This window comes from Canis aureus, chromosome X (assembly GCF_053574225.1).
Source record: "Canis aureus isolate CA01 chromosome X, VMU_Caureus_v.1.0, whole genome shotgun sequence".
In the NCBI taxonomy this organism is placed as follows: domain Eukaryota; kingdom Metazoa; phylum Chordata; class Mammalia; order Carnivora; family Canidae; genus Canis; species Canis aureus.
The window spans coordinates 89,601,809-89,627,748 of NC_135649.1; the positions used below are offsets into that span (position 1 = coordinate 89,601,809).

The 25,940-nt window shown below is 50.2% G+C and overlaps 1 pseudogene; it reads left to right on the top strand.

The window, feature by feature from the left end:
* The first annotated feature begins 2,592 nt into the window (after positions 1-2,592).
* Positions 2,593-25,940, top strand: part of LOC144308935 (large ribosomal subunit protein eL28 pseudogene) — a 52,410-nt pseudogene continuing 29,062 nt past the window's right edge.

Below are 25,940 nucleotides of genomic sequence, written 5' to 3' on the forward strand. Positions count from 1 at the left end.
CTACAGGTTCACAGCCATAAGCAGTTACAGGAATTCCAATCCCTTTCAAAGGAAAAAGAAAGAAGACTCATAACGATCCTCCCCCGCCCCCCCTTCACTAGGCCAAGTTCTGGGAGACCAGGCAGGACCTGCATCTAATTAGATACCCCGAGAGGCAGGCGTGATTCACCCGCCCATCATTTACAAGCAGATCAAGATTTCAGGTTTTGCAACCGAGGCTCAAAATGAAACCGTTGGGGTTTTGCAGACCTGCTGCAGCGCGCTGGCTTCGGCTTCGAACTGGTGATTTAGTAAACAACCTGGAGGGAAAACCCAGCTCCTCATCAACAGGCAAGACGCGCCCGGTGCGGGGAGCTGAGGCAGCAGCTTGATAAGACAAGAATGAAAGCAGGGAGATTTGGAGTTGCCAGGACTCAAGGGCTGGTGGGGGGTGGGGGGGGGGGGGAAGCGAAGGGATGGGCAGATCAAAGCGCCCCCTCCGGCCAAACCCGTGGTATAGCGCTTTGATCTCCTAATCGCACCTATTTATCCCGGGTCCAGCCCGACACAAAAGAACCTGCCCCGAAGGACCAGCCTTGGAGGGCCAGGTGGTTCCTGGGCTCCCCGAGCCCAGCCCAAGCCAGGGCTAACCGGGGTCCAGCCTGTGCTGCCAACGGGGACGGGGGGCGTGGAAACCACTGGAACACGACCTCAGAACCTGGCAGAGGGGCAAATGGGAAGTGGCAGCCAGATCCAGAGCAGGCACATGTGGGGGGGGGGGGGTCCTGTCCTCAGAGATTTCTCATTGTGAGAGTGCAGCTGGGCCCGGGGCGCGGGAGAAGCAGGGTCTCGGGGACCTGCCCTAGGCACCAACTACAGCGCAGGTGAGGAGGGCGCTTTAGAGCTCTCCGCCCCGAACGCCCATTTTACAGCTGAGGACGCAGTGGCACCTGGAGGGGGCGTGACCCACACGAGGCTCTTGGCCGCGCAGGCGGCAGAGCGGGACCCTGGGAGCCGGGGCCTGTTCTCCCCCACTCTGCCTCCGCCCTGCCCTTGGAGCCCTGAAAATCTGCTGCTGGGGCCCAACCGGGACCCAAGTGGCCCTGACCTAGGGCCCAGCCTCCTCACCCATTTTGTCAGAGGCCCCTGACAATCCCCTGCCCTGGTACCCCCCGGGGCGGGTGGTGAGTTGAAGTTTGAGCGATGCCAGGAACGTGAACATATTAACAACAATAAGGGGCACCTGGGTGGGGGTGGGGCTCAGTGGTTGAGCGTCTGCCTTTGGCTCAGGGTGTGATCCTGGGTACCGGGATCGAGTCCCACATCAGGCTCCCTGCGAGTCGCCTGCTTCTCCCTCTGCCTGTGTCTGCCTCTCTCTCTCTCTCTCTCTCTCTCTCTCGCTCTCTCTGTGTGTCTCTCATGAATAAATTAATAAATCTAAAAAACAACAACAAAACAGCAGCGCTCTGCCAACATGAGATGTATTATTCTTCCCTTTCCTCTTCTCGGCTCCTCTGGGCTTCCTAATGAGACCAAAGTGATAAGAGGTGTGCGGTAGAAAGAGTTTGGGTAGCAGAGCTTTCTGGCAACGGGGGTTTGGGGTCTTTTCCAGGCTGGGAAGGGCTCTGGAACTGCTCTCCCCTTAGGACCTACCAGCAGAGGCTGTGCCTGATAGCTGCAGGGGGCGCCACTCACATAGGATACAGTGCCCACGATGACCCCTGGGGTCATTCGACAGGCCTGTCAGGCTGAGAGGGAGAAGCTTCCAGAAAGGGCCCTTCTGCCTGGGGAACAGCCTAGCACGGACCAGCCACTCCCTTTCCCAGGGTGCTTGGGGAGCAGAAGCTGAAAGGTCTGAGGCTTGGGGGAGGGCGGGGGTGGGCAAGGGTTAGGGAAAGGGCAGAGGCCAAGGGAGGGGTCTGGTGAGGCCAGGCCAAAGGGGGGCAGCCATCAGAGAAAAGCTCAGGGAAGCCCCCCTCGGCCCCATCGCCCCCCGCCCGGGCTGTGGGAGGGAGACCCTGACCACATCAGGGGTGTGTGGCAAGGAAATGAGGCCTCCTCAAGAACGAGCTGCAAATGAGAACCTTATGGAGCTTCGGGAGCCCCGAAGGAACACAGGGAAAGGATACAGTTGCGTCCATGGGAAAGTTATTATCATCTCCGCTGAAGTTAAACATTCAGGAGGGTCTGCTTTCCATCTCTTCCGCCTGGGAGCCCACGAAGGGGGAGGCGCGGGGTGCTCCTCAGGAGGGCCTGGGGGTCACGCTTGCCCGAGGGGAGTGAGGGACGCGGAGGCCCTGGCGCGGCCGTGGCCTGAGCCCGCAGCCTCCGCTCGGCCTCGCTCTCCCTCCGGCGCCCAGGAAGCCATTCGGCCGAGGGCAGGCTCCCCCTGGGGCTCTCAGAGGCTGCTCTTCACCTCCGCAAAGTCCCTGGACAGATGGAGGGGAGAGGGAATGAGAGGCCCTGGCCCCTGAAGAGCAAAGCAGGGAGTGGAGGATTCTGGGAGATCCTCAGGAAGGCGAGGGCTTCGGGCTTCTGGACAGTTCTCCCCCCCCCCTCGCTTCCAGATGTACTAGGAATGGAAGGGAGTCTGGCAGGGAGGGCCGAGGAGGGATGACCGCCAGCCTCTACGTGCCGGGCCTGCACCGGTGTCCACTAGAGACCTTCGGGACCATAAAACTGCCTCAGAAAATGTTTCTCCTGCTGCAGCCGCCCTCAGAGGTCAGCTGGGCTTTCAGGCTTCGGGAGAACAAGTGCGCTGCCTGGAGGACGCAGCAGCCTCGAAGCCTGGGGAAACTGAGCACCTTTTCAGGTCTCTTGGAGGACCCCCGCCTCAGAGATGGGTCCTGCTTGCCCTCCCCCCCACCCCCCACCCCCAACCTAGGGATTTTCATTTTCATTCTCTGAGCTTGGAGGGCAGAAGGCTACCTGCTGCCTGCTTCACAGCTCCCCTCCCCTCTCCCCCTCTGACCCATAGCCCCACTGCCTACTGTTCTGGGTTTTTCTCTCAAGAGTAACAATGGAGACAGGTGATTTTTAAAGACTCTTTCTGACTGACACACACCCCAATTTTCTGGAGGCAGATCCCTGCCCAGTTGCCAGTGAAGTGCAGTGGGATCTGTAAAGCCCAAAGTCCAAGCCAACGATGCCCCCTCTCTGGGGATGTTCCAGGCACCTGCCCCCCACCCCGGGAGTGAATAAGAAGGGGCTCCCAGTCCTGCCTGCACAGACTGGGAAGTGTGGTGGAGCAGATGTGGGCTCTGGAGCCTGCAAGACTCAAGCCTTGTCCCCAGCTCTGCCACCAGTGAAGCCGAATAACCTCCGAGACCAGTTTTATCAGTGGTCAAAGTGAGGAAATTCACACTAGTGGCCAGAATGGTCTTAAGGATTAGCTGGCAGGACACATCCTACTCGTGGAAGACACATGCCGAATGAAGATCCCTCTCCCGTCTGCCTCCCTGACCCCTGGACCAGCCCTGAGGAGACGTGGGCAGCGAGGACTGGAGCTGAAATGAATTGGCAATAATATTCAAGTGCTAAGAGGCACCTGGGTGGCTCAGTGGCTGAGCATCTGCCTTGGCTCAGGGCATGATCCCCGGGTCCTGGGATCGGGTCCTGCATTGGGCTCCCCACAGGGAGCCTGCTTCTCCCTCTGCCTCTGTCTCTGCCTCTCTGTCTCTCACGGATGAATAAATAAAATCTTAAAAAAAAAAAATTCAAGTGCTAATAACAGAAACCTAACTAAAGCAGCTTACACAGATTTGAAGTTTATTCTCTCTTATAAAAAAAGAGTCTAGCAGTAGGCAGTCTGGGGGTGGTCAGGCAGCTCTGCAGTCATCAGGACCCCAGGCTCCTTCAATATTTCAGCTTTGCTTTCCTTCGCGGGGCTTCCATCCTCAAGGTCACAAGAAGGCTGCTGGAGCTCCACCCACCGTCATTCCAGGCAGGACAGGTCTAGGAAGAAGGGGAAGGGCAGGGGCAAAGGGGACTCCTCCCAGCCGAAGAAGCTTTTCTGAAGATTTGTCCTTATATATTATCCGCCTCTTCTAAGCGTCTAGCAAAGCTGGGGATGTCGTCTTTTGGCTGGGCACAATGCTGGCCCTATTAAAATCCAAGGAAGAAGGGAAGAATATAGAGTTGATATTCGTGGGTACAGCAGCACTGTTGTTAAAATATTGAAATATTGGGATACCTGGATGGCTCAGTGGTTTAGTGCTGCCTTCGGCCCAAGGCGTGATCCCAGAGTCCCGGGATCGAGTCCCACATCGGGCTCCCTGTGAGGAGCCTGCTTCTCCCTCTGCCTGTGTCTCTGCTTCTGTGTGTGTCTTTCATGAATAAATAAATACAATCTTTAAAAAACATATTTAAATATCTCCGTAGTGGTGACAAATGGCCTCCTCCCCAAGCCTTGCCCCCAGTGCTCTTCTTTGTGGCCCAGAACCATCCCCTGTCTCCCCCTGATCCAACAACAGAAGGGTCAATGCTTGGCCCTGTAGACGGCCTCCAGAACCCCAGCTCAGCACTGGCCTAACCCCGGCTAGTATTGGTGATTACCTATACCACACGGAGGCAAAATATTTTGAACATTGCCCTTGGCAGAAGGGGTGCCAGGTGGGCAAATAGCCTCAATGAAGGTTCCTAGTGGCTGTACATGAGTAACAGCTCAAAGGACACAGAGCATGTCTACTCCACAAGACTCGGTCTGGTTTTGAGGATAAGAAAGTACCCTTAGAACTGGGCAATGAAGGGTGCCTGGGTGGCTCAGTGGTTGAGTGTCTGCCATTGGCTCAGGTCGTTATCCCGGGGTCCTGGGATCGAGTCCCACATTGGGCTCTCCATGCTTCTCTCTCTGCCTATGTCCCTGCTTGTCTCTCTGTGTCTCTCATGAATAAATAAATAAAATCTTAAAAAAATAAAATAAAAAGAACTGGGCAGTAAAGGCGCCTGGTCTGGGTCCCATGCTCTAAAGGGTCCTGCTCTGGCCACGCCCCTGCTCTTGAGGTGAAGACTACACAGGACCAGAGGAACACCCACCTGGAGCCTGTTCTCCCCTTCTGGACAGGATCTGGAGTCCTGGGACCCCAGAATTCCCCTCCTTAACCCTAAGAGACTTCCTAGGCTTCTTTCCCTTGTCTGTCCTTCCAAAAGCACATATCACTACCTGTTAACCCCCTTAAGTAGCCAAGGAGTGACTGCTTGCGGGGGTGTGGTGGTGGTGGGAAGGCAATGAATGGATGGAGTTGGACCGTGGGGGCTGGAGGGTGAGCAGTATGCCCATCCGGGTGCGGGACTGAGCCCCACAGGTGGGAAGAGGAGGGGCAGATGAGGGCAGGCGCCAGCTGGCGCAACACTGAAGAATCCAGAATTCTAAATCCACTCCTAGCCTCTCACACCACTGTGAGGTTACATTTGTCAACAGACTCCAGGTAAGGGCTGCTAAGCTTGATTTTGATTTTGAAATATTTAGAGATACAGCATGTGGGCCTCTGTGTGTGCTCTTGTTCTGGACCCCAGCAAAGTTGGGGACAGGTGTGTCCGTGATGAGCACCTGCTAGTGAATCTGGTCTCCCTGTCTGCGGGGAGGATGAATAATCGGAGCAGGGAGCACACCTGGATGGAGAGGGCTGGCTGCGAGGCCCAAGAGGTGGACCACAGCAGCAGCATCAAGGCAGCCAGGGCCCTAGGCCCGTCAGCCCTATCTCCCCATCTGCTGTGGGAGCCCTGGAGTTTCCCTGCAGTATTTTGAAGCAAGGCTGCGGCTCTGAGGTTTGACTGTGTTTGGCGACCATCCCTGCAAGGCATATTTGGTGAGCATCTTTGGGGGGGCGGGCAGATTATGCGGATGCAGGCAAGCAGCGGTGACGAGGTGCCGCTCACCGTGGAGGAGGCAGAGTGACCCATCAATGTCCACTCAAGCTCCTGGGGAAGCACAGCTAGAAAAGGCTGTGTGTGAGGCTGGTGCCAACAGACCAGACAGATGCCACTGGACACACAAGGTAGGGCGGCTCTGTGGGGACAGCAGATGGAAAGACCCCAGCTCCATCTCCGGAGGAAGATCCCTGCTCTGGTGGAAGGGAAATCAGGAACCGTGGGAATGGTCTCATTCCTGCCCCTTTCCTTTTTTTTTTTTTTTTTTTTTAATTTTTATTTATTTATGATAGTCATCACAGAGAGAGAGAGAGAGAGAGGCAGAGACACAGGCAGAGAGAGAAGCAGGCTCCATGCACCGGGAGCCCGACGTGGGATTCGATCCCGGGTCTCCAGGATCGCGCCCTGGGCCAAAGGCAGGCGCCAAACCGCTGCGCCACCCAGGGATCCCTCCTGCCCCTTTCCTTACAGGCCTTGCCAGAAGGAGCCATTTGAGGCCATCTGTCCATGCAGTGACTGGCAGATTCAGGGCACAGCACTTGCCCCCAGCCCGCAGCCCAGTCCCTGCTGTCTAGGCTTTCCAGGTGCAGCCCCCCCCACCACCACCACCCGTCTCCCTGCAGCTCACCTCCCTTCTCTGTCTCCAGAGCCAACTCCTCTGTGCTGGGCTCCTAGAGGCAACAGTCATAGCCGAGACCAGCCACACATTCCAGCCAGCCCGGGGTCCCTAGCTCCTGGGGACCGAATCACTCCCCTAAAACTTCAGGCACTCTTTGGGGGGAGGGAGTCTCTGATTTTCATACGTCTCCCAGCAAAACCCTCCATGGTTCCTGGTTTCTCGTGAATGAGTCAGTCTTTTTTTTTTTTTTTTAAGATTGATTGATTTGAAAGAGAGCATGAGTGGGGGTGGGGGAAAGGAAAGAGAGAGAATCTCAAGTAGACTCCCCAGAGTGAGGAGCCCAGACTTGGGGCTTAATCCCATGACCTTGAGATCACCACCTGAGCCGAAATCAAGAGTCTGATGCTCAACCGACTGAGCCACCCAGGCGTCCCTGAGTAAATGCTTTTTAGCATATGTGTGTCCGATGATCATTTTCAGGGAATAATCTCGTTTTGCTAACTTTTAAAAAGTGTATTGTAAAACATTTCATGGCTTTGAAGAAATAAGTTTAGGAAAGCAAAAGAAAGAAATATCACTTCCTGAGACAAGTTTTGCCAACACCCCAAACAAAATCCAGATCCTCTGTTATACTCTCTTGGCATCTAACATTTTTCCTTCAGAGCATTTCTCTCGCTTTGTAATTATATACTTTCTCATAAGGTCATTTGTTTTCTGTCTGAAGTTAGGGACCATGCCTGTTTTATTTTCAAGGGCATACTCTGACTAGCACAGTTTAGGCACTCAATAAATATGCATAAATTGAATTAGTGAGTTTTTCGAGGGAACGGGTCCAAAAACAAGGTTTTATGACTTTGCAGAAGAGTAAGGCCAACTTCCACGTGCTTTCAAACCAATTCCAGTTATTGGTTGAGATTCCACCCCAAAAGAGAAGATCCAGGAGGAGGCTGGCATTGCTCTGGGTCCCAAAGAGACACGTGAAATCCTCCTGCCCCTCACCCCATCTCCTGGTTACAACAGCCATGGAAACAAAGTTTTCTGAGATGGAGTGGCAAGAAAAGAAAAGAATTATGCTCACAGGTCAGAAGTGCAGACAAGGAACATGAGGGACAGCTTGTCTCTGCTCCATGATATCTGAGATCTCAGTTTCTCTCCTCCTGGGCCTCTCCATGTGGACTCTCTGTTTGGGCTGGTTTGGACTTGCTCATAGTATGGTTGCTGAGTTCTAAGGGAGAGCATCCCAAGAGCAAAAACCAGATGGAAGCTGTATTGGCTTCTGTGGCTGGTTCTCAGAAGTCACTTAGCATCATTTCTGTCTCATTTCTATTCATGGAGGCAATCACAAAGTCCCACGCAGGATGAAGGAGGGGGACTCAGACTCCATCTGATGGGAGAGTATCATGGTTCTAGAAGAACAAGTAGGGCCAGAAATATTATCAGGGTCTTTTGTCTTTTTGGAAAACAAAATCTGCTGCCCACCCACCACCAGTGAGCCAGTCCTGGGCCTGGTGCCCTCAGATCCCTCCTCCTTCCTCTTCCTCTTCTCTGCTTCATCTGTGTGTTCCCTGGTGTCCATGGAAGGCACTGGAAGAAGACTGGAGGACAAGAGGAAGGGAGACATCAGAGAATTTCTCCTTCTTGCTGTCTGCCTCAGTAGCTGGAGCTCCCCTGTGCCTGCAGATCCCAGAGGAAAGGACCACCACAGCTCCAGCTTCAGCCCGCCAAGCCCCCTTCCAGGTCCCTGACCCGGCTCTGCCCTACATCCCTCCAGCCTTAGAGCTAGTCCTGCACTTGCTTCTCTCTGGATTGTTCTACCTTCTCCTGTTTGGCTTCTCAGTTTCTTCATTGCATGTGTCAACAATTTTGTGCATAGAGTTCCTTCTGCTCGAAACCCTTAGAGTATTTCCTATTTTCTCAACTGGACTTTGACTAATATAACTAGCAGGGAACCAGGGAGAGCTCACAGGACAGCATAGAAGGTCATGGAGTTGGCGTAAGGAACCCTAGGATCACGTCTTGTTTTCATCATCAGTTGGATTCACTTTGAAAAGTTTGTCTTTCTTTCGGATTCCAAAAGAGCAAAATTAAAAGAGTCTTTGGGGTCCATAGGTTCATAGCCAGAATTTCCAGTTTCCTTTTCAGACATGTAGAATAGCTGTCTGACTTTGATAGCTCTTTGCTTTCTTGAGTGTACTTTGGATCCACAGGACCCTCCCCCAGAGGGCCAGGAACCACAAGCCAAGAACGTTGTCCAGACAAGGCATGCAGTAGCATACCTCCAAGATGGCCCCCAATGGCATCTACCTCCTGTTATTCGTGCCCTTGCATATCCCCTCCCTGACCAACAGGACATTGTGAGAATGACAAAGTATGACTTCTGAGGCTTGATTATCAAAGACATTCTGGCTTCTGCCCTGCTCTGTCTCAGCCGATCTGGGGGGAAGCCAGCTGCTATGCTGGGAGGACTCTCAATGGAGAGCCCTATGGAGAGATCCATATGGTGAAGAATTGAGGCCTTCTGACAACAGCCAATGATGAACTGGTGCCTATTGCCAATAGTCATGCCATCAGGCCATCCTGGAAGTGGATCCTTTGGCTCCAGTCTTCAGACAACTGTGGCCTCAGACAACATCTTGACTACAATCTTTAAAAAAAAAAAAAAAAAAAAAAAGATTTTATTTGTTTGTTCGAGAGAGAGAGAGAGGCAGAGACAGATGCAGGCTCTATTCAAGAAGTCCGATGTGGGACTCGATCCTGGGACTCTAGGACCATGCCCTGGGCCGAAGACAGGGGCTCAACCGCTGAGCCACCCAGGCGTCTCTCTTGACTACAATCTTAAGAAAAAACTCTGAGCCAGAACTACTCAGCTAAGCTGCTCCTGAATTCTTGACCCACAGAAACTGTGAGGTAATAGAGGTTTGTTGTTGTTTTAAACCACTAAGTTTGGGATCCCTGGGTGGCGCTGCGGTTTGGCGCCTGCCTTTGGCCCAGGGCACGATCCTGGAGACCCGGGATCGAATCCCACGTCGGGCTCCCGGTGCATGGAGCCTGCTTCTCCCTCTGCCGGTGTCTCTGCCTCTCTCTCTCTCTCTCTCTCTGTGTATGACTATCACAAATAAATAAAAATTTAAAAAAAAAATAAAAAATAAACCACTAAGTTTTGGTGTAACTCACTCTGCAGCAAGAGATCACTAATAGGGCACAGTAACATTATTCTCTGAGAGCAGCACCAAGGAGACAAACACTTAGAATCCTGTGGGCAAATGAGGTGCCATTACCCTCACCAGGGAAGCTACAAAAAAAAGATTGATGATGTCAAGTGCTGGTAAGAATACGGAGCACCCAGAACTCTCATATTTTGTTGGTAGGCATGCAAAACCATTAGTCAGTTTCCTATAAAGTTAACCATACGCTGATTGTATAACCCTGTAAGAGCACTCTCAGATATTCACCCCAGACGAAGAACAACATATGATCATAAAATCTTGTATGTGAGCATTCATAGCAGTGTTATTAGTGTTATTACTAAACTGTGAACAACCCAAATGTCCATCAACAGGAGAAGGAATAGACGAATTGTGAACTATCTGTACGATGGTGTACTACCCAGGGGGAAAAAAAGGATAGATACACACAATAACATGGATAAACCTCAAAATATTATGTTCGATAAGATACTCTGCAGTCACATAAGAATGCATCCTATACAATCCCATTTATATGAAATATCAGAAAAGACAACAGCTGATCTGTAGTGGCCAAGCCAATCAGTTTCTGCCTGGGGGCAGGGGGCGGGGGATTGACTGCAAAGGAGTCAGAGGGAAACTCTGAAGTCATGGAAATGTTCCATGCTTGGACTGTGGTGGTGATTACATTTGTCAAAACTCATCAATTTATAGACTTAAAATGGGTCTATTTTTTTCCCAAAGGCAACAAATTTGCTTTCAAAGTCCACAGTGTGACAGCTTTGCGATCTTCTTTTGATTTTATTTATTTATTTTAGAGGGGGAGGAGCAGAAGGGGAGGAAGACATCCCACTGAGCATGGAGCCTGATGCCCGATGCAGGGCTCAGTCCCAGGACCCTGAGATCATGACCTGAGCTGAAACCAACAGTGGAGCACTTAACCGACTGAGCCACCCAGGCACTCCATGGGCCTATTTTATTATATGTACATTATACATCAATAAGGTTAACTAAAGGAAAATGTATGGGTGGATTCTTGCTGTACATAGCACAATCCCATCCACGGGACATTCTAGAGACAACAGCACAGGTTCTTCCCTCATGGCCTGCAAATAGGGCACAAAGTGCTGTGCTAGCATGTGTGAGAGACTGTGAGCTCCACAGCCACATAGATGAGGATGCAAGGGGACACCTGTCAGGAAGTGCCCTCCGTCTCTCAGGAAGTACAAGATAGTGTTTCGATCAGAAGCAGCAGATGTGCACTGAAATAGTACTGCACTATGATGCTAGAGACTCATTCTTTTTTTTTAAGATTTTATTTATTTATTTGAGAGAGACAGCACAAGAGAGGGAGAGAGAGCACAAGCAGGGGGAGCAGCAGAGGGAGAGGGAAAAGCAGGTTCCCCGATGAGTAGAGAGCCCAATGCAGGGCTCAATCCCAGGATCTTGGGATCATGACTTAAGCCAAAGATGGACGCTGACTGACCCACAGGGGCACCCCAGGGACTCATTGTTCTAAGGGTGAATCCAAGATTTAAAAACTATACCTAATTATATGTCATCCTATGGTTCATGTGTCTAACGAAAGTCGCTGTTGTCCTGGTCACATATTGCCACGTGGTGCCTCCAAACCCAATGGCATAGTACAATTTGTTTTTTTTTTTTTTTTTTTTACAGATCTGTGAGTTGACTGGACTCAGCTGGGGGCATATTTACTCCAGATCTCTCACGCAGTTGCAGTCAGGTGTCAGCTAGGGCTGGAGTCCTCTGAAGGCTTAACCGAGCCAGGCATCCAAGATGGCACAGGCACAGAGCTGGCAATTAATGTCGGCTGCTGGCTGGGAACTTAACGTGGCCTTTCCATGTAGTTCGGGCTTCTCACAGCATGATGGCTGGGTTCCAGGAGGGAGTATCCCCAAAGTGAGTGTTCTAATAGGCCAAATCAGATGCTTAACCAACTGAGCCACCCAGGCACCTCTCTAATGTAGACTTTTTTTTTTAAAGATTTTATTTATTTATCCACGAGAGACACACAGAAAGAGGCAGAGACACAGGCAGAGAGAGAAGTAGGCTCCCTGCAGGAATCTGATGCAGGACTCAATCCCAGGACCCCAGGATCATGACCTGAGCCAAAAGCAGATGCTCAACCACTGAGCCACCCAGCATCACTCCAATATAGACTTTTAAATTGGATTCCAACAATTTTGAGTAAGGACGAAGGTTTGAGCAAAGCAGGATTTCATTGGTGATCAGCCCACTGGTACGTGGGGCCTTAATATATATATATATATATATATATATATATATATATATATACTCAGCAGTATTTGGCATTAAGGATGTTTGTGTCCCCAGATAACTGTTTACTGTTCCTTCGCAGCCCTGAGAGCACTTAGAAGTATCTCTCTCACTCGAGGACTCACCTTTGATATTAGCTCTCAACCTTTCCTTCAGGATCAACCTAATCCAAAAGATATTGGGACACACCTGACTTGACAGTCTCATCTCTCAGCACCTCAATCTCCATTTACTTCACTCCGGGCGTTTACAATGTCTTGTAGAGTGAGGCTGCAATGGCACCTTTCACCCACGGGTGGCAATCTAACATTGGACTCAGGCCTGAATTTCAGGGAGAGGGGTTGCAGGCTGAGGGTGGGAAGAATGAAAGGCAGCAGAGGAAGTATCTTAACATATTCCTGTATCCCAGCCTGTAATTTTCAGGCTTGAAATCTTGATTGTTCTAAAATACCCTTTTTAGCAGGCTTCGAAGTCGGATAATTCTGGCTTCTTCTCAAACAAAGGACATCTATGGCAGCTGTACTGAATATACCAGCGGGAGCCTTGATAATAAAAGATTTCATCCAATCCAATATCCCAACTCTGTTGGGAACCAGTCAACAAACCATAATGGATAAGTCACTCTGCCAAGGGCACTCTATGAGACCTTCAAAGTGGGTCATAATAAGGAAGAACTCAAGTCACTACCTGGTAACTTTCAAGACATCTATAAGACTGTCAAGTGTCGAATCAACTTAAACATGGCATCCACAGGGCTCAGGCGTGGGGCAGTTGAAGCCCTTGATTGCTGTACTGGGGGGAGGAGGAGAGGAAGCAATGAGGGGAAGGGACAAGGTAGGAGAGTAAAAAATCCTGGTTGCTGATGTCCACAGGATACAGTCAGGCAAAATGTCAGAGGAAAATAGGAAGAAAAAAAGAAAAACAGCGAAGAGCGTCGCAGGAAAAACAGATTTGGCTTGAATGGAGGGCAGAGACCCTAATTTTGAATTATAAGATGTTAGTACCAACAGGAACTCCAGAGACCATCCAGCCCCAGACCAAGCACCAGTAGGGCCACTGTCAGTTAGAGGTGCTCCTGGACTAGAATGTGCCGCCCTGACTTCCATGTTAGGGTTCCCTCCAAGTGTTGAGCGAGGATGATGTAACACGAGTAAAGAAAACAGTTATTACTCAGAATTTCCAAGAAGCAATAACCTCTCCTCTTTTTTCATTGAGTCCAACTCAGTTTGGCAACTCCCTGAGTGACCTTAGAGAGGTTGCTTCTCCTCTCTGAGCCTCATTGCCTTATCTTATCAAGCACTTACTGTAGGCTTTCTTGTTCCCGATGCATTCTTTTTGCTAATTCATTTTGTCCCCACTACAATCCTCCGAGGGAGGTATGACTATTAGTATCCACATTTTACAGATTAGGAAACTGAGGTAGAGGTTAATAACTCATCCAAGGTCACACGGCTGGCAAGTGGTGGAGTCAGGTTCAAACTGGGGCCAGCTGGCTGCCACGCTGTGCTCTCCACCACTAGGTAATCCTGCCTCTTAGCCGGCAGGGCTGGACTAGACGGCCTCCGAGGTCCCTTCCAGCTGACACGTGAAGGTTCTACTCGCTTGCTTCTTCTAGGCTTGGTCAAGAGGAACCCAGAGTTTAATTCTCTTAGCGAGTGACCGACAAGAATGACAGAATGCAACCGGAAAATCCTCCCCAAATGGCCATGTAGCCTTCTGCTTTTTGGCACATTTGACAAGACTAGACATCACGGGAGAGGCCAGTGGGGACGATCAGAACCCGAGAAGAGAGAGAAGCGTGGTGGGCAATAGCAGAACTCGACTTTTCCAATCCCTCTGTTTCTGTTGTTGTTTCTCTGGGTGGCTGCTCCCATGCACAGAGGGTCCACTTTTCCAAGTGTGATTTTTAAACTGCAGCAGAGAGCAAGCAAAATAAACACAGAACGGTCGGCTGAAGGCCCCCACTTTCTATTCCCTGGTTACAAAGTAAAATTAGCTAGCTGGTGGCCAGGGCTGGGAGATTTATTTTGGTCTGAAGTCAACCCACAGATTAACAATATTGGCAAGAACTATACAGGAGGGGAAAATATTTTGGACGAGGCTGCATATGTTTGCAGATACATCATCCCTCTCTGCGCAGTGGCCAAGGTTAAAGAGCAGGCCCAGGCCTCGCAGTCCCCTCCCTAGGAAGAGTCACCTTCCCTTGTGCAATGCCAACTCTCGCCCTCTCGGAGCCATTGCACCCCACACAATGGAGGGAAGGTGCACAGGAAAGCACACTCCCCATCTGGTAGAAGATGGACTTGCTCATCTTTTTTTCCTCCTTTCCTTCCAAGACCCACATTCCATTCTGAGGGTAATTCTCAGGCAACAGCTATTTCCGGATTCTCAAGGACTAACCGAGGGTAGTGTCAGAAAAAACTATCCAAAATGGGAAATGGGCAAAAGAGATTATTGGGTGTTCTTTCAGCTTGGTGCTGGGCTGGCACCTCTGATTGATTTCCTATTGACCAGGCAATTGGCCAATCCCGTGGGGGTTGGGGGCAGAGGCTGGTTAACTTGCAGATTTCTGTCTGGTAGAGATGCAAATAATTTCTAAACTAGCTACCTCACCCTAAATTTTTTCCATTTAATTGCCTCTAAACACCTAGCTCCTTACTTTCTCATTAGAACTGGTTTTAAGGGATCCCTGGGTGGTGCAGCGGTTTGGCGCCTGCCTTTGGCCCAGGGCGCGATCCTGGAGACCCAGGATCGAATCCCACGTCGGGCTCTCGGTGCATGGAGCCTGCTTCTCCCTCTGCCTGTGTCTCTGCCTCTCTCTCTCTCTCTCTGTGACTATCATAAATAAATAAAAATTAAAAAAAAAAAGAACTGGTTTTAACATCTTAGAAGTTCCCTCATTAATGAAGGAGTTAAATAAAATATTTGCCACAGGGTCATTTTCTACTGGCACGAACAATCGAGTGGTCTAATTCTGAAACTCCGTTTTGACAAAGGAATGCTGGCATCTGTGGACGGGACATTTTTCTTTGGCCACCTTGTCATCCCAACTCAAGCCTGTGGGCCAATACCCCATGCTCCTCAGGGTGGGCTCCACAAAGCACCTCGACAGCAGGTGGCCATCCAGGGCCCCTTTATGGAGTCAGGGCTATAGATGAGCCCCTGGCGCCTGGCTCCGCTCACTCCACCCTGCACTGGGGTATACTGATCCTTTAAGGAACAGCTGCGGGCAGGGAAAAGGATCCAGGACAAACAGGAGTCACGAGCCTTCTAGATGGCTCATGAGCTTGGGCAAAAAGAAATCATCAATTTTTTTTAGGAAGTTTGCTCATCCACGAAAAGGGAAGTCATTTTTTTTTAAGATTTTGTTTATTTATTTTAGAGAGAGAGAGAGAGAATGAGCGGGGGAGGGAGGTAGAGGTCAGAAGGAGAAGAAGCAGGGACCTCAACTGCAGGCTCAATCCCAGGACCCCAAGATCATGACCCGAGCCAACGCCCAACTGACTGAGCCACCCAGACGCCCCTAGGGAAGTCATTTCTGCATTGCATATTTCACAGCGGGTTACTAGAGTACTTCTTAAATTTTAATGCACATACAAGTCAACCTGGGGGCCTTCTTAAAATACAGAGTGGACAGGGGCACCTGGGTGGCACAGTCGGTTAAGTGTCTGACTCTGGGTTTCAGCTCAGGTCCAGGTCTGGAGATCCAGTCCCACGCGGGGCTCCAGCTCAGCGCGGAGTCTGCCTAAGACATTCTCTCCTTCTGCTCCTACCCCCCTCAAATAAACACATAAATCTTTTTAAAAAATACAGAGAGGGCAGATCTGGGGGCGCTGAGGGTCTGCCTTCCTAACAGCCTCTCGGGTGATGTTGCTGTTGCCAGTCCGCAGGCCCCACTTTAAGTAGCCAGGCTCTGGAGCTGATGTGAGAGCCTGCCCTTTGGAAACCACAGGGCCCTGCGTAAATATGCCAAGAGGCATTGGAGGAGTTATGATTTATACCCAGGGCTCCATTCCCACAAGACAAGGGGCCACGGGCCTGAGCAAATCCCAGGACCCACCACCTCTTAAGCACACGGCCTGCTCTACATGATCCCCTAAACGCATCACACACCCAATCTTCCTTAATCCCCACAACCAACCTGGGAGGAAAGGAACCACTATAGTCTGGATTTTACCAAAGAGGAAATTGAGGCCCACACCAGTCAGCACTGACTTTTGGAGCTGTGTCTGATGAGCTCTAAGTACATACAGTCCACCACAGTCTTGCAGGGCTGGGCTCCTTGGCCAGCTCTGCTGCAGTGTCTGAAAGGGAAAAGAGACAACTTTCCTCCCTACCATGTACCACCCCACCGCACCCACCACTCCATCTCCCTGGCATTCCCTGGATAATCCTTCCAGCCTCTCCCTCTGCAGCTGTCAGAGAAAGCCAGAGCAAGATTTTCTCCAAATTCCAGAGTGGACAAATGTTCCTTGAGAACCTGAGGTTTGTGTAGCAGGGTTCTTGGCCCCAAAGGGGAATATGGAGAAATTCAAGGAACTACAGCAGATCCCTGCCTTCAAGGAGGTTACAATCCAATGGAGGAGTGACCCTGCATAGACATCACTGCCAAACAAATTTAAATTGTCCTTGCTTCCCCCCCCCAACCCCCCCCACCCCCACCCCCCGCTCCGAGCTCCTGGCTTCTCTGGGCAGGGCCCATGTTTATCAGCAGACCTTGTGGTCTGTGAAGATAACCCTTCTGAGCTTTTTTTTTTTTTTTTTTTTAATGGACTGGGAGCAGGGAAGGACAAGGCAGGTGGCAGATGGGGGGAGGGGGAAGCTTGCAAGTGGCAATTATAGTCTGTTTCAGTTGACAGTGTGTGCTCCCAGGGACCCAGAGACTGGGTGCTCCTTTGCCAAATGTAAATATCAAACCAATAAATGCTAATGTAGCATGAAAAAGTGCTGATTTGGGAGAAAGTTCCAATTATTTAGAGAGCCTGTCTCAGAAAGCGTTTAGGTGTTCCAGCTGCAAGGGGAGCTGGGAAAGGAATTAAGGGGACGGAATTCGCAGCTTCCTTCTGGGTCTTGGTACCACCCTGGCCACCAGTTCCAGGAAGAGGGACCCAGCCAAGAGAGGCATGGCAGCAGGTGGGGGCAGGGAGGGGACAGCAAACGAGGCAGAACCAGAAAAGGCGGTCAAGGTTCTGAATATTTGGCACCAGAACAGGGAGAGAGAGCAAAAGGCCCTGTTATCAAGATCTCTGTGAACTTGACACCTGCCTAGGAGCAGGCACCTTTGTCCTAGATCACTGTCATCCTGATAGGTTTCCTGAATAGCCATGTCACCTTGCCTCGAGGACCCCTTCCTGATTGATGGCCCTGATCGTTTAGTCCCTCGCCCCCCTACATCCATGCCGCCAGGCACCCACTTTTATCAAGATACCCCACCTTCAAAAGCCAGAGCCACTTGCAGCCTCACCCAAACCCGACACACACACACACACATGCCCACCCCCCAGAGAACCTAGGGGAAGGCTGCTGTTTTGTGAACTTGACCCAATGTAAGTGGCAGTTAGGGGAGCTGAGAGATAGAGACTGCAGGAAAGGAAGCGTCCTGGAGAAAAGACTTGCCAGCGGAGTGAGGACAATGGGGTCCCAGGCCCAGCTCTGCTGCCTCCTGGCCCCCAACAAAGCCACCCCGCCTCTCTGAGCCTTGACACCTCGGTTGCTTCCTCTGTAGAATGGGAATAACAGTTCCCACGGGGACAATTAAATGAAGCAAAGAGATTCGTGCGAGTGCTGGGTAACCTGCAAATCGAGACAGTCATTAGGGCATGTTTCTCAGCAGAGGAGGTTGCCTGGGAGACAAGCCACAGTGGGGCCCTCACCCCAGACGGGCTGCAGCCAGACCCCCTGTGTGAATGACATCATGGCCCAAGCTCTGCCAGGCCCTGGGCTTTCTGGGTTCTTTCTCTGGCCTCGGGACACTGAGCAAACACCTTAAGCCTCCTTACTGCACTGCTGCCTCCCGACACTGAGAGCGAAAGAACGTTCCAAGAGAAAACCACTCATCTGCATGCCCGCTCCCCGCCCCCTGCTCCCGGCTAATCTAATCTGGTCATCTAATCGGGTCAAATTTCTATCTGAATCTTTTCTCAAACTGGCCCGATCTCCTTCCCTTCCATCCACTTCCCAGGGCTGTGGCCTTGCTTCACATCATCGTCTGTAGTCTTCCTGCTTCTGCTTCTTTCTCTCTAGCCAGCTCCCTCTTCCCCTCACTGCTGCCTCAGCAAACCCCCTGCCCTGCAGTTTGGCTTTAACCCTGTGTCCCAGCCTCATCCTGCCTCATCCGGTCCTGCGATCACAGCCCAGCCCCCTGCTCGGAGGCCCCAGAACTCACGCCACACCTTCCCGCCTCAGGGCCTTTGCACTTAGCTACTTAGCCAGAACAGCACTGTTGACTTGTCCTCTCGGGCCCAGCTGGAGCACTGGACCCCTCAGCCCCTCAGCCGGATGTGAGCTCCTCCCTCCCACGAGCTATCTTCCTTCTCCAGGCCTGCATGGCTCTTGGCCTTGCGAGATGCTGATTTGGGCTTCTCTGAATGTGAACTCCCTTAGTATGAACTCAGAAGCCCAAGGTCAAGGTCTGGAAGGAGAGTTTCCAGTAAGGAGGAACAGCTGGGTCCTGACCTTAGCAGCTGCCTCTCGCTGAGGCTCCTCTTTCCACTGCCTTTGGGATCTTTAAAACCTTGAGCACACTGTCAACATAGGTGCAGAAGGCGAAAGACCTTGCAGAAGAATGTAAAGGAACTAGGGCAGCATAGCCAGGAGGGCTCTCAGTCTTTCAACCTGTCACAGAATGCTCTGTGCCAGGGGTGACTGGGGGGCTCAGTGGTTGAGTGTCTGCCTTTGGCTCAGGTCATGATCCCAGGGCCCTGGGATCGAGTCCTGCATCGGGCTCTCTGCATGGAGCCTGCTTCTCCCTCTGCCTCTGTCTCTGTGTCTCTCATGAATAAATAAAATCTTAAAAAAAAAAAAAAAAAAAGAAAAGAAAAAGAATGCTCTGTGCCAGGCGTTAGCATCGGGCTGGTCTCTGGAGATACAGCAGTGACCAAGGCAGACCCAGATTGTGCCCTCCCAGAGAAACCTGCTCTTGGGGATGCCAGGACACTTGGGGAGCCCTGAGGAGGGCTCGCACAGAGAAGTGTGAGGCCCTACTCCAGCAGCCAGCACCAACTTGCCAGCCACGTGTGTGACCCACCTTGGAGATGGGTTCTCCAGCCCCACCCACGCCTGTGAACTCTCAGGCTCTCGGATCCTGAGCCACCACCACCCCGCCAAGCTCCAGATTTCTGAGCCAGAGAAACCAGGAGAGTGAAAGAAATCGCTCATTCTGAGCCACTAGGTTTTGGGGTGATTTGTTACCCAGCAATGTATAACATACTGTGCCATAGATGATTGAGCTCCGGTTGGGTAAGGGGTAGAGAAATAAATACGGCACGATGACAGCGGCTACCATCTGCAGAATACCCACTATGTGCCAGGGCACCCTGCTATGACTCTGCACACCCTACCTAACCCACTCCCCACGCTGAGCCCGAGGCAGGACTTACTATTCCCCATGTAGAGGCAAGGCGCACAAATGTTAACTACTTGTCCACCACACAGTGTGGTAGTGTCTGGGCTCCACCCTCTAGGACTCCCTCTCTCGGGTTCATCTCTTTCTCCTCGTGTGTCCTGCTCAGCATGGACTTGGGCCAACGAGCTATGCTTAGAAGGGAACAAACAGCTTCTAACAGAGATGCCTCTGTGGGGTGCTCTGGGCCCAAAGTCCTCTAGCTCCCACTGCTTGTGTCCATCACAGGCAAAAGCCTTGGGAAACTGGCGTGCAGAGCAGATAGTATATTCCAAGAAGGGCTGTACCAGTACCATCCATGCCACATGCTCTTCTACAATGTGATATTGACACTCCCCACGGAGAGACTGGGTCTGTGTCCCCTTCCCTCGAATCTAGGCAGGCCTATCACTGCTCCCGTCAATAAAGTACAGAGGCAGCGATGGCGGGTGTCTCCCAAGGCTGAGTGTTAAAAGCCCATTTTCCACCTTGTTTGCTAAAACAATCACACTTGAAGCCCTGAGCCACCAGGTAAGAAGTCTCATTACACTGAGGCCACCAGGCTGTGAGTAAGCCCAAGCTATCTGGAGAAGCCACCTGTAGGTGTTCCAGTCCGCAGCCCAAGACTTTGGAGTCCTCCCAGCCCAGCACCAAACATTACAGTGACCAGACCTGCAGATGGCCCCTGCTCCCCGGTTGTCAGTCTTTGAATCTTTCCGGCTGAGGTCCCAGACATTGCAGAGCATGGACAGGCCAGCTCCTACTGCGCCCTGTCTCAATTCTCAACTCATCAAGGTCTGTGAGCATAATAAGACGGTTGTGAGAAGTCACAAAATTTTGGAGCAATTTGTCTCATCGTGAAGGCAACTGAAACAATGTGCCATAAATAAAAGGTGGCTGAGAGGCTGGGTCAGTGGGCAGGTTCCCCCATCCCCAACGTGAACAGAACTGCCACAGTTGCATCTCAGCTCTAAAACCGAGGAATCTCTGCACCCCTCTTATACCCACTGCCCCCCCTTACCACTGAGAACTGAAACCACATCGTTCCCTCTTCCTGTGATTCCTGCCCCCTGTTATGAACTCCCTTGCATCGTCACTGCCCACACAGAATGAGGCTGGCCTGGATAACCAGTAGGGGATGGTGGAAATAATGAAGTGAGATTTCCCAGGGTAGGTCATAAAAGACATCGTGGGTTCTGCGTGGTTCTCTTTTGAATTATTCTCTCTGGGGAAAGCCAGCTACCATGCCATGAGGATTCTCAAGCAGCCCCTTTGGAGGGGCTCACATGACAAACAAACTGAGTACTTCTAGCAACAGCCAACACCATTTCACCAGCCCTGTGAGCAAGCCACCTTGGAAGTGGAAGCCCCAGCTGAGCTTTCAGATGACAGCTGTAACCCTAGCCAACATCTCAGCTGCAACCTCAGGAGATACCCCAAGACGGGACCATTCAGCTCAGCTGCTCCCACATCCCTGACCTTCAGCAACTGTGAAATAATGTTTATTGTTCAAAGTCACTACATTTGGGGGTAACTTATTCTCTGTCCCTATGTTAAACAATACTGGGACCGGGCATACTTTCCTGTCCCTGTGTTCAAATAATACTGAGAACAAGCAAAAATGACTTAGCTATTTTCCCTAAGAAATCCTTGCTCCTAGAAGATAAGACTGAACCAACTTAAAATAGCTTATTATTGAGAGCAGTAGCTGCCTCTTTAAGATTCACTACAAGATCCTCACCTTGCGTACAATCCAAAACTATTTTGCCACCAAGTCTCCCGAACCCCGAACCCCGTTTCTCATCTTGAAGATCTAACTTCAAAATCACCCAGTCCAAAAAAAAAAAAAAGAAAAAGAAAGAAATCGCCCAGTCCAGTCTCTATAATGCTGTAAATATCCTTCCCCAGACGCCCGCTTGGAGACATGACTAACATTCTGTCAAGGGGTACCATCCTTTCCTGAAGTCGGTCTAATAAACTTAGCTTCACCTGATTGAGAAGCTATTCTGATGGTCTTTTCAGGGAGTTGGTAATCAGTACTGTACACGGCCAAACTGGGGTATCGCTCTTGGGTTTTGTTGGGTCATCTGTCCCTGAACTTCCAATATGGTAGCCGCTAACTGCATGTGGCTATTTGAATTACATAAACTGAAGCAAAATTTAAAATGTACTTCCTGGGGGCACTGGGGTGGCTCAGTGGTTGAGCCTTTGGCTCAGGGCATGATCTCAGGGTCCTGGGATCAAGTCCCACATTGGGCCCCCCCGCAGGGAAACTGCTTCTCCCTCTGCCTGTGTCTCTGCCTCTCTCTCTTTGTCAATCATGAATAAATAAATAAAATCTTTTTTAAAAAATACAATATAATATAATAAAATGTACTTCCTCGATCACACTGGTCACATCTCAAGTGCTTAAGAGCCACATAGACAGCACAGATCTAGAATATTTCCATCTTCAAAGGACGTTCTCCAGGACGAGACAGCTCCAGGGCCAGAACAGCTCCAAAAGTGGATCATTTGCTTCAGAGGATTGGTACCCCTGAGAAAGCTCACAGAAGCAGATGAGTTGGGGGGGGGGGGGTAGGTGGTGGCAGCAAACCAGGGGCAGGTCACCTCTCAGGGCAAAGCAGACTGCCAAGCTGGCTTGTCATGGGCCCGACAAATGCCCACATTGGCCACAGGCATAACTCCACCAGGCTGGCCCTGCTGTGGGCTGCAGGATATCATCAAGGCTTAGGCCCACAGTACGTACACACACACACACACACACACACACACACACACACTGATTTCTGGAACTGTGCATGATTTCTGCAGAGCAGCCCCAGCTCAGCTGGGAAGGAAAATAGATGATCTCCAATCAACACATGGCCTCCCTCATCAACTCACCAGCCTGCGGTGGGGCTTGTTTTCTTGCTTCAGGTCTGACAGCAGCCTGCAGGCCCTCAGAACCTCCTGGCTGAGTCCCCCGCAACCTTGCGATCCCCCAGGTTGCAGACCGGAGGAGAAGTTTGAGAGGAAACGATGGCCTCAGATGTGGCCCTCACCCAACAAAAACTGGCCAAAAGGGCAATTTAGAGATTAATCAGATCTGCAGACTTATTTTACTTTTTCTTTTTTCGGCTCGGAGAATTTTTATTTCTTCCATGGTAACTCTTCCTGGCTGGGGAATGTCACTGAAAATAATTCTGTCTTTGAAACTGTGGGAAAAAGTCACCTCCAACCAGGTCCTCACCATGCAAATCAAGGACATTTCAAACTGCTGGCAATCTGCTCGGGGACTTCAAAGGTGTCCGGGTCCAATTACACTTCATTTGGGGTGTGAATTGAGGAGTCTGGGGGAGGTGGCCCGGGTAGAACGTGTCAGGGTTGATACTGTGGTAATGAACCCAGGCCTTTGTTCCTGGGAGCCCAGCTGCTGACAAGTGGGCTGTTTCCTGAAGGGTGGAGATGCGCTGTGTCCCCCACCAGGTGCAGGAAGCAGGGTAGAGACATAGCTGCCATTAAAAAAAATCATTTTAGGGTGGGCTTTTCTTTTTCTTCACTTTTAAAAATCAAAAGTTTATGGCCATTCTAAGAGGCGGTAGCTGTAGCCTAGGTCAACATTTCAATCTTGCCCTGTTCTAGAAATAGCCATGCTAGGGGTCTCATGTAAGCAGTTCTCTTTTTTTTTTTTTTTTTTTTATTGGTGTTCAATTTACTAACATACAGAATAACACCCAGTGCCCGTCACCCATTCACTCCCACCCCCCGCCCTCCTCCCCTTCTACCACCCCTAGTTCGTTTCCCAGAGTTAGCAGTCTTTATGTTCTGTCTCCCTTTCTGATATTTCCCACACATTTCTTCTACCTTCCCTTATTTTCCCTTTCACTATTATTTATATTCCCCAAATGAATGAGAACATATAATGTTTGTCCTTCTCCGACTGACTTACTTCACTCAGCATAATACCCTCCAGTTCCATCCACGTTGAAGCAAATGGTGGGTATTTGTCATTTCTAATAGCTGAGTAATATTCCATTGTATACATAAACCACATCTTCTTTATCCATTCATCTTTCGTTGGACACCGAGGCTCCTTCCACAGTTTGGCTATCGTGGCCATTGCTGCTAGAAACATCGGGGTGCAGGTGTCCCGGCGTTTCATTGCATTTGTATCTTTGGGGTAAATCCCCAACAGTGCAATTGCTGGGTCGTAGGGCAGGTATATTTTTAACTGTTTGAGGAACCTCCACACAGTTTTCCAGAGTGGCTGCACCAGTTCACATTCCCACCAACAGTGTAAGAGGGTTCCCTTTTCTCCGCATCCTCTCCAACATTTGTTGTTTCCTGCCTTGTTAATTTTCCCCATTCTCACTGGTGTGAGGTGGTATCTCATTGTGGTTTTGATTTGTATTTCCCTGATGGCAAGTGATGCAGAGCATTTTCTCATATGTATGTTGGCCATGTCTATGTCTTCCTCTGTGAGATTTCTGTTCATGTCTTTTGCCCATTTCATGATTGGATTGTTTGTTTCTTTGGTGTTGAGTTTAATAAGTTCTTTATAGATCTTGGAAACTAGCAGTTCTCAATCTAATTTATGGTTTAGGGACTACCTCGATTTCTGTGGATGAGTATGTTTGGATGGACCTAGGGGAAGGCCTGACAGGGCCTTAACATTCATTCCCAAATGCCTTAAAAAATTGTTTTTTAATTTTGGTTTTGCTAGCTAGCTAAAATAGAACTGACTGGCTGTTACTAGTTTTGGAAACTCAGCCCTCTGTGGACAAAGTTGATGGCTTAAGGGCATTGAAATAGGATTAGCTCAAATTCTTCTAGCCCAAGGATCCCCTCAAAAAGACACAGTATATTCAGAAATCTCAGCCAAGACTGCTGGGTAGATTCTTAGCAGGGTGTGTGATGGCAATAAATCTGGGGTAAGTGGGAGAAATGAGATCAAAAGCTGGCCTCTCCCACTTGCTAGGACGCTTATGCAATTCATTATTTTATGTCCTTGGTTCTTTTTTTCTCAAATGCAGATACCCTGAGAAAGGTAATACATCCAGTTACTAACACCTTAGTGCAAATGCATCCATCAGAAACATTTTGAGAGCACCTGGGTGGCTCAGTTGGTTGAACATCCAACTCTCAGTTTCTGCTCAGGTCATGATCCCAGGGTCTTGAGATCGGGTCCTGGGATCAGGCCCTGCATCAGGCTCTGCGCTCAATGGGAGGTGTGCTTGTAGATTCTCTTCCTCCCTCTCCCTCTGCTTCCTCCCCTGCTCTCTCTCTTTCTCTCTCAAATAAATAAATAAATCTTCAACAAAAAAGAAAGAAAGAAAGAAAGAAAGAAAGAAAGAAAGAAAGAAAGAAAGAAAAAAGAACCACTTTGAGGAGCAAAGGAATTTGGGTAAAGCTTCCAGTGAATAGGGGAGAAATACACATGCTGGAGTCACACCCCAGGGATTGTATTTCCTAGCGTGGAACCCTAACAGCAATATTAGTTCTTCAAGCTCCCCGGGTGATGAGGAGCCAAGTTGAAAACCTCCAGGGTAGAAGATCCAGACTGAAGAGGGGTGAGGACAGAGAGGGAGGGAGTGAAAGACACAGAAGAAAAAAACATAGTCCCTCTAACGGAAGACCTGAGCTAGAGTTCCCAACACCTCACTTGCTGGCTACATGCTCCTGGTAGTTACTTAAACCCTCTGAACTTCATTTTCTTTGTCTGTTAAGTGGGGACAATAAACTTAATAAATCAGTGGCTCTCAAACTTGGACCTGGAAGGGCATCAGAATCAGCTGGAGGGCTTACTAAAACACAGATTCCCTGCTGCCCCCACCCCAAAGATTATGACTTAGTAGGTCCAGGGTGAACCCTGAGAATTCACATTTCTTTTTTTCTTCTTTAACTTTCTTCCTTCCTTCCTTCCTTCTTTCCTTCCTTCCTTCCTTTCTTTCTTTCCTCTAAAATTTATTTGAGGGATCCCTGGGTGGCGCAGTGGTTTAGTGCCTGCCTTTTGCCCGGGGCATGATCCTGGAGACCCGGAATCAAATCCCACGTCGGGCTCCCGGTGCATGGAGCCTGCTTCTCCCTCTGCCTATGTCTCTGCCTCTCTCTCTCTCTCTCTCTGTGACTATCATAAATAAATAAAAATTAAAAATAAATAAAAATAAATAAAATTTATTTGAGAGAGGGAATCAGGGGAGGGGCAAGCAAAGAGGGAGAGAGCGAGCATCTCAAGCAGACTCCCCACTGAGAGCTGAGCCCAATGCAGGGCTCGATCTCATGACCCTGAGACCACGACCTGAACCCAAACCAAGGGTCATATACTCAACCGATATGCCACTCAGGTGCCCTAAGAATTCACATTTCTAATAAGTTCCCAGAAGATGCTGGTGCTACTGGTTCTGGACCA